The 11,703-nt window shown below is 32.1% G+C and overlaps 1 non-coding gene across 1 annotated transcript; it reads right to left on the bottom strand.

Moving 5' to 3' along the window:
• Positions 1 to 7,636: 7,636 nt before the first annotated feature.
• LOC112496523 (small nucleolar RNA R71) lies at positions 7,637 to 7,743 on the bottom strand. Its single transcript, XR_003063078.1, has one exon. It is a non-coding gene; the product is annotated as a small nucleolar RNA R71 (small nucleolar RNA).
• Between the last annotated feature and the right edge of the window lie 3,960 nt (positions 7,744 to 11,703).

Raw genomic sequence — 11,703 nt, 5'->3', positions numbered from 1 at the left:
ATATACTATTATAATTAAATAAGTAATATTAATATTATTGATTAATATATTTTATAATAATTATTAATATAATTATTATAATTAATTAGTATATTATTATAATTAATTAATTAATAATTTTTACAATTAATTAATATATCAATATATTATTGACAACAATTAATAATAATAATAATAATTTTTAATAAATAATCACTATAATTAAAATATAAAATAATAATTATGACAATAATTCATTAAGTACTTTTTAGTAATTTGTTACAATATAACTCATTCTGATTCCGATTCCAAGACAAAATAAACACATTTATAGCAATCCAACTCATTTTGATTTTGATTCCTACAGTTCAAGTAAACAACTTATTTTAATTCTCATTCCTGAACATTTCGATTACAATTTAGTAAACACAGCATAATTTTATTTATTATCAACTCTAAAACAAAGATTTATAATAATAATAATAAATCTAACTAAAGAAAATGCCAACTATAATAAACCAAAAAAGAAAATGGTTTTATGAATTTTTAACTAAATTGCAAGAAATCAAGAAACTAAAACTACAAAAATGATAATTTAATAAAAATTTTAATTAAAGGAGAAAAAATAATAATAATGAGAACTTTTGCTGAAAGATCATTCGCCACCACCAAATAAGCACATAATCAATATATCAATTTTATCATTAATTTCTATTGAAACTATCAACTGTAGACAACAATAAGCTCTATTAATCTATATCTTTTCTTAACATGTCGTTAGGCAAAATGAATACTTCATCTAATCTCTAACCATTAAATAATTTAAAACAAACTCTCTAAATTTAAGATAATGGAAGCATCAAGTAGAGAAAGATATTAAGTTTATGAAGGCAATTACCACACAAGCTAGGATTATATAACCTAGGTTATGTTATCCAATTGCAATCGCCGATTTCAATTTGCTATTAATGATTAAAATATTAAGACAATTACAAATAAAGTATTTAAGTCTAATAATATAATTCATTCAAGTCTTATCTAATTGGCCACTCAAGTAAGATAAGATTAAAATCATAAACAATAATTATATAAGAAAATAAACAATCTCAATTAAATAAATTAAATTTTTGAAATTCATTATTAATTGTATAATATGTTTGGGGTTTTGAGATCGGATTAAGATCTTCTCTTGATATGAGCACTCCTGATCTTTTACAGATATTGTGCTATATGTCTTTTAATGTTAGTGTATGATTAAGATTTAAATTTTTTTTTAATTTATTAACCATCAATCATATTAATAAAAATTACTCAAAATAAAATCAGATCAGAAGAGAATTTTAATCCTTTAAAATGAACCTTAATCAAATAAAATCCTAACCCAGTATGACGAAATAGAAAGCAAAAATAAAAGCTAACGACATTCAAAGTTCCAAGGAATTGAATGAAAAAGAAAAACCACGTGATAAAACAATCCAGGCACTGACAATCCTTCTAGAATGTCCACATACTTCTCTCTCTTTTCTCTCCAAAAAATGATTTTTTTTTCTTTTCCTGTCGATGCACAACTTTGTCAAATGGCGCCCCCCTTTTCAAAAGCTTCAAACACCAATTTTTTTCTTGGGTAATTTCCAGTTTCCTCCCTTGAGGTTTGCCGTACCTCCACTTTGAGAGATTGTATCAACTTATCTCCACTTTCCTCCCCTACCGTTAGTATATAGTTTCGTATAAGGTTAGGCTAAGAAGGCAAATTAGTAATTGCATACTTTTCGGATTAAATATTCAAACAATTTCAAAACTTTACACTTTAGGATCTGTGAAGTGAATAGAACACTCTAATGCCCATTGGGTTAACAACAGAAACATGCTTTTATCCATTGTATGTTTACTCAAAAACTACAATAACTATGCTCTTCTCTATGGAGATCGAAGCCACAAAACTCATAACCCAAAACCCATTTCAATTCCTAACAAAAATGCTTTGAAAGGATTTGTTGCTGCACATAACAAAATAAAGATGAACTAAATCCGAATCGGCGGATACCCATTCAAGAAATCAACTAGAAAAACCGCCATCAATGAAAGTATTTTTTTTCTTCAAATGGTGATGAGATTAGTTGAAAATAAAGCTGGGTATGTAAAATGTTGCTCGTTGTTATTGATGATGTGAGTTTGTGGAGACGATTTTGTTTTTTCTTTTTTTTATAATATCAGATGAATGATCCAATTTGGGTTTTAGTTGCTTATTATTTAATTGGAGAAAGATTTTGGAGGCTAAAAGATGAGGTAATAATACAAATTTTGCATGCCTTCATTGAAAGCTGAGTGAATGAGTTCATTGAGTTCTAATTATGTGGGAATTTTTTAGGGCTAGCTAGTTGCATTTGTTATTGGGTTTTCTATTATACTTGAAACTGAAGATGGTTTTAAAAAGATGGTGATAGTTACTGATTATGGTACAAGGGTATTTTAGTTATTTAATCAGTCAGCAAACGGTTCAGTTAACGGTAGGGTAGGAAAGTGAAGATACGTTGATACAATCTCTCAAAGTGAAGATACGACAAGCCTCAAGGGAGGAAGCTGGAAATTACCCTTTTTTTCTTTCACACGGTTTTTTGCCGGCCAAAAAATCCACGTGATGAGGGGCAATTTGGTGGCTGGTGTTGTGAGGCTGTGGCTGCTTGCATAGCGAGCTAGGAGAGGTCAAGTAACGGGTGCACAAAAGTTCGTGTAGAGCGCGACACACGCGATCGTTTGCACTAGAATTGTGGGCTTGTGGCTGACACCAGGGCCCTGCTGATTGACGACGCGCCTGGGGATGTAGCTGACTTTACGCGACCGATCTGACCGTCCAAGCATTGATCGATAGTGCTACACGCGACTAGCTGGATGGGAATTTTTGCGAGATTGAACTCCGCTTTAATCCAAATTCTCTTTAAATTTTATCATCATTTTTCTTCACATTTTCACCCAACTAAATGTCAACTTTCTCTTCTTGAAATTTTTACCTATATTAATAAAAAAATTAAGGAAATTAAATATTTGAAAAGAGGAAACAATCTACAATAAATTTAAATTGTTATGAACCAAGTAAAATGAATTATAATTTAACCTAAAGGTACAAAATTTAAATTAAATCAAAATAAAATAACTAAATTATAAATTAACTAAAGGAGAACAAAATGAGAAAATATGCACTTATCACCCGCTTTCAAAATGGCAATAATGTTAATAATTATGGAAGCGACAATTATAGTGATAGTTCAAATTACCAAAACATAAACGTTTAGCCACAAAAGCACAACAATGTAGAAGAGGCCATTATATGCCAAATTTGTAAAAAACATAACCGCAATGCCGATGTCTGCTAGGATAGATATGAATACGATTATCCTGAAGAAAAAGGGCCTTAAGCAGTTACGGCCCTGAATCTACAAGATAACTCCAATCAACAATTTTATGCAGACTCTGAAGCAACTACTCACATGGCAAACAAGATTGGTATTTTAAATGATGACATGCCCTATAGAGGATTTGACAATAAATTCTTTGCCTTGTAATGGAAAGGTTTGCAAATATCTGATATTGGCAATAAGTGGGTAGAAACAAATAATGACAAATTAGAATTAAATAATGTTATAGATGATCATAAATGTTTATTTGAACTTAACACTGATGGCTCTGTGATTAAGAACAAAAATAGTTAGGTACTGGCCAAGGGGCGCAGGCAAGGTAATTGTTTGCATTAGAAGAGAATTGCAATGCTGCTCTCATGGCAATAAAAATAGATTATGATCAATACAACTTATGACATACAATATTAGGTCATTCCAATTCAAAGATTCTACATGCTTGAAAAGATCATGGATTAATTAACTTTCCTAATTGGTTAAAAGAACCAAACCTATGTGTTTCATGCCAATTAGGCAAAAGCTGTAACTGTCCATCTATTTTATGTAATAAAAAGTCAGAATTTCCCCTTGATAAATTTTTTTATGATCTTTCCGCTCCTGTTAATTCAATACAAAAGTTTGGCTTTTATTGCCTATTTATTGATGATTTTTCGCAATTTTACTGGTTATTTCCACTTAAACATAAATATGAGTTCATTGACTTTTTTTAAGATTTTAAAAGTAAGTCAAAAGTCAATTGGATAGAAAGATGAAAATCTTTCAATGTGATAGTGGTCGTGAATTCAACCCAACATTATTCATACAACACTTTGAACAATGTAGCATACAAAGACAACTTTTGTGTCCCTATACATCTGAACAGAACAGTGTTGCTGATAGGAAGCACAAACATATTGTAGAAACTACTCTAACAATGTTGTTCCATGCTTTACTACCCTTGTACTTTCCGGTTGATGCATTTCTTATTGTCGTTTTAAGTTATTAACAGGATGCCTTTATCCAATTTGGACAAACAAAGTCCTTATTATTTATTATATCATAAATTACTTGATTACAACAACCTTAAAAGTTTTGGCTCCAGATGTTTCCCTTACTTAGAGGACTATAACAAGACCAAGTTTGACAAAAAGTCTTATCCATGTGTTTTCATAGCCTATAGCCCCTTATATAAGGGGTTTAGGATGTTTACAACCACAATTTAAGCTAGTCTACATCTCTAGGCATGTTATATTCGATGAAAATATTTTTCCTTTCTCAGACAAACAAATAAATTCTATTGTACAGGAACATGGAGATATAACAACTTTCCAGACGCTGATGAGTGGATATCTACTGCAAGTCACAACAATGCCAAAATTACCGATCCACCAAGTCATGTTAAAATTTCACCAATTTTGGTCTTACAACATGTTGACCTTACATGACCCCAAGGAAGCTGAAGCATCATAATTTGACCAAAGTTCTGCTTCAAAAATCATAATAAATTGAATTCTTATTCAATTACCTTGAAAAAAGTCTCAAATTATTCTTAAAGAGATCTAGGTTATTATATAGAACAGCCAGAATCAAAATCATTTTTACTAATCACTATGACTTTTTAGACAACCGACTGTCAGCATATTTCCCTACAAAATCAAAGATTTCTACTTCTACTAATATTAGTAATAATGCTTGTTTTTAACAATTGACAAAGATCAAGAATTGAAATTACCTTTAATTACCCATTGACGGACACTCCTGGATATTTTTTAGTAGATCGATTCTAAAAAGTCATCTTAATGAAGATATTAAAGTCCTAAAGACAGACTTCCCTACTTTTTTTTTATTCTTTATCTCTTTTTATTCTTTCTATCGTTTCTTGCTCTTAATGTCGATCTCTCTCTCTCTCTCTCTCATTAGGCAAAGATGGCATTTTTTTTCTTTTTATATGCAAGACTAGAATTAGCTAAGGGTTAGAAAAAGACTAAATACCCTTAATCTAATGAAATGACTAAAATGCCGTAGAAGATTTGGGTATTGCAAGATTAGATTTTAATCATGGCCATGATTTCTTTATGGCTCCTAAGCTGTTTAATAGTGTGATTGATTCTCCCATTTTCATTAAAATGCAGCTGCTCCAAGTCCTTGACAAAACATATCTATTGCAGATATGGATGCCAAAATCTATGTGAATAGGTTTCTTTGCAAACTTGAAGTAAAAGTAACTTCACATGAATTTTTCTTCGATTTGTCTTAAGAAGGAAAGCCATCAAGCCTTCGGATGTACAATAACTGAAGGCAGTGTTATTCAATTTCCAAGAGTCAATATTAAAAGAATATCAACAAATTGAGTTGACCTTGTTGTTGATGGAGTTAACTTGCCTCATTTACATCCTTGCTCAAGCAAGTTGAGTATTGTCATCAGAGGAATAATGGCTGTAGGAATCATAACAACTGATAATGTACGGTATTATAAAAGGAGCACAAATAAAAAGAAGGGAGAGATTTATCACCCAAGGCGAATACCAAACAGAAACAACAAGAAAACAAAAATTTAGAGAGAGATTAAAGGTGGTAACAGAGAATTCAAGGAGGAAATAGAGGAAATAGAGGAAATAGAGAAGATATCAAGACGACCAAGCAAACTTCAGTTCTTCTACTTCTTTTCTTTTTTTCTATTTAATGATGGGAATGTATTGGATGGCTATAACAATCTTATTTACTGTTCTGTTGTAAATCATTAACTGAATTTGATTGTGATTGAGTGATAAAAGATCTTAATGGATGTTTGATTGACATATGTGTGTTGCTCTGCGTGTGATATAATATTTTGTCTTAATTGTATTTATTGCAATTCTCTATTTCGGCCGACTAGCTATTTAGTAGATACTAGCTAAGAAAGAACCTAAAAAAAGTCTGACTTAGTTGATCAAATTAAGACAATAATTGGTTTTAGATTGACTTTCCCAAATTGAGTTAATCTTGATTTGAATAGGGTCATACTTGATCTAAAATTAATGAAGAACTAGACATAAAGATTCACCCTATAGGGCAATTGGAACCTATAACATTTAATGCTATATTTAAAGTTGGCATAATAATTGGTCACTGTTAGGTTGCATTAAGTATAAGATATCCAACATGCGACAGCTGAGGATGTATGAGGGATTCTGTCCAGTGCTGTAGTAGATGTTGTAGCAACAATACCGTAATTGAAAAAATAGTTAATACCAGTAAGTGAGTTTATTCACTCAACTACTCATTTCTCATTAATTACATCCTTATGTTTGACATGATAATTTTCCTTATTGCATTTTATTTATTGCATTATTAATTTAATTAGTTTATTAGTTTCACAAAGTGTCTTATTTTAATTTAAAACAAAACTGCACCATTAAGATTGTTCTAACAAGTCTGATAACATCAATCACTGTAGAGACGATCTGAATACTTATTAGTATATTATTTATTGTGTACACTTGTACATTGACACCCATAGCAATAGAAATAACCCAAAAAGTTTTTAATGCCGTTGCGGGGGATTGATTGTTCATTGTGATTTGTGAAATTAATCTTAATTGATGCTACTTTTTAATTTTGTTTTAATTTGTTTATTTTGTTGACAGAAATGATCTAGCAACCTTTGCATGCACAAATATAAGCCTGTTGAATTCTAGTTTAATCCAGAAGTTGAAAGAACTGCAAGGAGATTGAGAAAAGAGCAAAAAAATTTAAAAGCTGCTGTAGCAATGGATGATTTCCAAGATATAGGGAATTTGAACTCTCAAGGAGAAATACAACTAGTAAATGCACAAGGAGGTCAAAAAGGTTAGAATGGACATATTATTTATGGACAACTAGGGAATAACAATATTATTCATATGACAGATGATAGAAATAGAGCCATTTGAGATTATGCAGTGCTGACCTCTCAAGCCATAAACCTTGAAATAGTTAGCCTCGAAGTGCAAGTGAATAATTTTGAGCTTAACCCAGTGATGTTTCAGATGCTTCACATAATAGGGCAATTCAATGGACTGCCATATAAAGATCCTCATATACACCTTAAGCTGTTTTTGGAAGTAAGTGATGCTTTCAATATTACTGGAGCATCATAGAAGGCATTGAGCCTCAGACTTTTCCCATTTTCTTTAAGGGATAGAGCAAGAGTATGGTTGAAATCTCTACCACTTGACTCCATTACCACATGGAATGACTTGGCTGATAAATTTTTGATGAAGTACTTCCCACCGACCAAGAATGCAAAATTAAGGAATGAGATCATATTTTTCCATCTACTTGAAGATGAGAGCTTGTATGATTTATGAGAAAGATTTAAGGAGTTACTTAGGAGATGTCCTCATTATAGTATTCCTTGATGTATACAATTGGAAACTTTCTATAATGGTCTCAACCCAAACACTAGATTAATGGTAGATGCTTTAACAAATGGGCCTTGCTACCTTAGTCTTATAATGAAGCTTATTGAATTTTGGAGATGATAGCCAACAATAATTATCAGCAGCCATCTACCAGACAAGCTGTAGCAAAAGAGCAGCATGAGTCCAAGTAACCTCATTAAAAAATATAGTGAAGGCTAAGACTACTGCTTCAGTAACTGTTAACTGGGTTGCTGAGGTCTCCTGTGTTTATTGTGAAAAAAAATATTCGTTTGACAATTGTTTTATAAATCCAGCCTCAGTTAATTATGTGGGCAACTTAAACAGACAGAACCAGAACAATCCTTACTCAAACACTTATAACCCTAGATGGAGACAGCACCTAAACTTCTCTTGGAGCAATCATAATCAACATGCTATAGCATCTAGTGGACAAAACATACCTGCTCAACCACTAGGATTTCACCAGTAAAATCAAGGATAAAGAAATACCAATAATGATCAATTCAGTTCTCTTGAAGCTTTGCTTAAGAAATACATTGTGAAAAATGAAGCAGTTGTTCAAAGCCAAGCTGTATCCTTAAGAAACTTAGAAAATCAAATTAGACAGCTAGCTACAACATTGAGCAGCAGACCTCAAGGCAGTTTCCCAACAACACAGAAGATCTAAAAAGAGAAGAAAAAGAGCATTAAAAGGTGATTAACTTATGGTCTAAAAAAGATGCTCATATTCTTGATGGTATATAAAAAAAAAGAGTGGAACCCGTTTCAACCCAAGAGGAAGCTCAAGTTAAAGAGGAGCCACAATATTTTATTTTCCTATCCACTGGTGTGAACATCAAAGCTACAATATCAGTAGAAAATGATGATCAACCACTTGTTGGTGAAAATACTATAGCACCAGCCACATTAGTCCAGAACATGGCAAAAGAAAAGTAGTCTGTACAACTTGCTGCAACACATCGATTGAGGCATCCACTACCCTTTCCACAAAGATTCAAAAAGCTAAAGCAAGACAAAGACTTCAGTAAATTCTTAGAAGTACTAAAGTAGTTACATATTAATATTCCTTTTATGCAAGCCCTAGAACAAATGCCAAATTATGTGAATTTCTTGAAAGATATTTTGGCAAGGAAAAAGAGGCTTAGAGAGTTTGAAACAATTGCTCTAACACAAGAATACAACCATATGCTTCAGAATAAAATCCCTTAGAAGTTGAAAGATTTAGGGAGCTTCACAATTCCATGCTCCATAGGAACTAAATACAGTAGTAAGGCACTATGTGATTTGAGAGCTAGCATGAATCTTATACCTTTATTAGTTTTCAAGCAATTGAGAGTTGGAAAAGTTAGGCCAACAACAGTGACTTTACAACTTGCAGACATATCTCATGCCTATCTAAAAGGGAAGATTGAAGATGTATTGGTGAATGTGGATAAATTTATTTTTCCAGTAAATTTTATAGTGTTGGACTTTGAGGCAGATAAAGAAATGCCAATTCTAGGAAGACCTTTCTTAGCCACGGGAAAAACTCTAATTGATGTGCAAAAATGAGAATTGACTATATGGGTGAATAATTAGCAAGTTACATTTAATGTACTGGACACAATGAAGAGTCTAGATGAGGTTGAAGACTGTAATTTTATCAGTGTTGTGGACTTTGCTATTACAAAGAGATTAAACAGTTGCTGCAATAGGAAAGAAATCAATGCTGTAACATTTGAATAACTTGAAGACGAAGATCATGAAGCAGTTAGCATAGGATGGTTAGGAGAGAAGAAACCTGTGAGAACTGGCATGCACTTTGAATCCTTAGACCTCTCAAACAAGGAAGTAAAATCTTTTGTTCCATCTATTGAGTCACCTTCTGTTTAAAAATTAAAACTTTTACCTTCACATTTAAAATATGTTTATCTTAATGACAATAATACTCTTCCTGTAATCATTTCATCTTCTATGAATACAAACCAAGAGAAGAGCTTGGTAAATGTATTGGGGATATATAAAAAGACTATTGGATGGATCACAGTAAATATCAAAGGAATCAACCTTTCCATATGCATGCACAAGATTTTGCTGGGAGACTGCTACGGTAACTCCATAAAGCAACAAAGAAGATTGAATCTCATCATAAAAGAAGTTGTGAAGAAGGAGATCATTAAGTCGCTTGATGTTGGAATTATTTACTCAATATTAGATAGCTTATGGGTAAGTCCAGTATAATGTTTTCCTAGGAAAGGTGGTGTAACGGTTGTAGCAAATGAAAAGAATGAGCTCGTTCCTTTTAGAACAGTGGCTGTATAGAGAGTTTACATGGATTATAGAAAGCTAAACAAAGTTACGAGGAAGGATCACTTCCTATTGCCTTTTATAGACTAGATGCTGGATACATTTGTTGGAAAAGAGTACTATTATTTCATAAATGGATACTCATGCTACAACCAAATTGTTATAACACTAGAGGATCAGGAGAAGACAACATTCACTTGTCCTTATGGAATCTTTGCTTTCAGAATGATGCCATTCGATTTGTGGAATGCTCTAGCAAATTTCCAGAGGTGTATGATCTTTATTTTTTTAGATATGGTTGAGCATACACTTGAGATTTTCATGGATGATTTTTTAGTTTTTGGGGAATCATATGATGACTATTTGAACAACCTAGAAAATATGCCTAAGAGATGTGAAGAGACCAATTTAGTATTAAATTGGAAAAAAGTGTCATTTTATGGTACAAGAAGGGATAATCCTAAGGTATAGAGTCTCTAGAAAGAGAATAAGGGCAGACAAGGCAAAAATAGAGGTGATTGATAAACTTCCACCACCTACTTTAGTAAAGGGCACTAGGAGTTTATTAGGACATGCTCGGTTTTATAGAATGTTCATTAAAGATTTTTCCAAAATAGCCAAACCCTTATGCATGTTGCTAGAACATGACAGACCTTTCAATTTCAATGAGAATTGTTTAAACGTCTTTGTTGAGTTGAAGAAAGCTCTTGTTATAGAGGGAACTCATTCTAGGCAATCAAGTCTTGCTCTATAACTCGAGATTAAAGCTCTTTCCTGAAAAATTGATCTTCCAAGCTTATCAAAGTATATTCTCATGGCTGTTCAACTTCAAGATGAAAAAACAAGTCACGAATTCAAGGTGAATGGGCATATAGTGAAGCATTACATGGGAGCTGCTGTGAATCACCCAAGGGAGGACTTGTTCCTAAGGGATCCAACATGAGCAATTTAGAATGGTCAGGTTGAAGGACCTAAAATCAAGCACTAATTGGGAGGCAACCCAATAATAAGGGAAGTTATTGCAAACTTTTCCTTAATGATTAAGTCTGGTTTTGCATATTTTTAATTTATGGTTTTGTCATTTTAAATCGAGTATTTAATTTCTTTTCTTTCTTTTATTTTATTGCACTGGGTTTTTAAATTAAATTAAAAAAAAGAGGGGTAAAAGAAACTGACAGGAGTGTTGTAGCATCACATACAACATGATAGTTGGGAAGTGGTTCTCATCCAACAAGGGAATTTATAGCTGTTGTTGTAGCATTGAATTAATTGCTGCTATAGTAATTTTTACCGTTGCATTGACAAGCCTTTGATTTTTTTTTTTTTTTACCATTGGGGGATTTTCAAGCTTGCGTCAGTAGATTAGAATTGAAGATAAGGAAGGATTATGCACTCCCTAAATAATCGTGATATATATCCTTTCCTTTTTCATTTAAATTTGTTTTTAAATTTCAAATATTCTTTTTAATTTATCCTCTGAATTACTTTCCTTTTTCTATTTTCTCCCTCGCTATAAATTAAGGATTCCCTATACTTTTTTTCAATTCCACCGCAACTATTTCTCTTCCTTTCGATAACTTTCACCATTATTTACAATTTTTTTTTATGTTTTACTTCTTTTTTAGGCGTCATACAATTCTGTT

Source organism: Citrus sinensis, chromosome 7, assembly GCF_022201045.2.
Source record: "Citrus sinensis cultivar Valencia sweet orange chromosome 7, DVS_A1.0, whole genome shotgun sequence".
In the NCBI taxonomy this organism is placed as follows: Eukaryota; Viridiplantae; Streptophyta; class Magnoliopsida; order Sapindales; family Rutaceae; genus Citrus; species Citrus sinensis.
The sequence above is the reverse complement of the archived record's forward strand: the minus strand, read 5'-3'. Positions and strand labels throughout refer to the sequence as shown.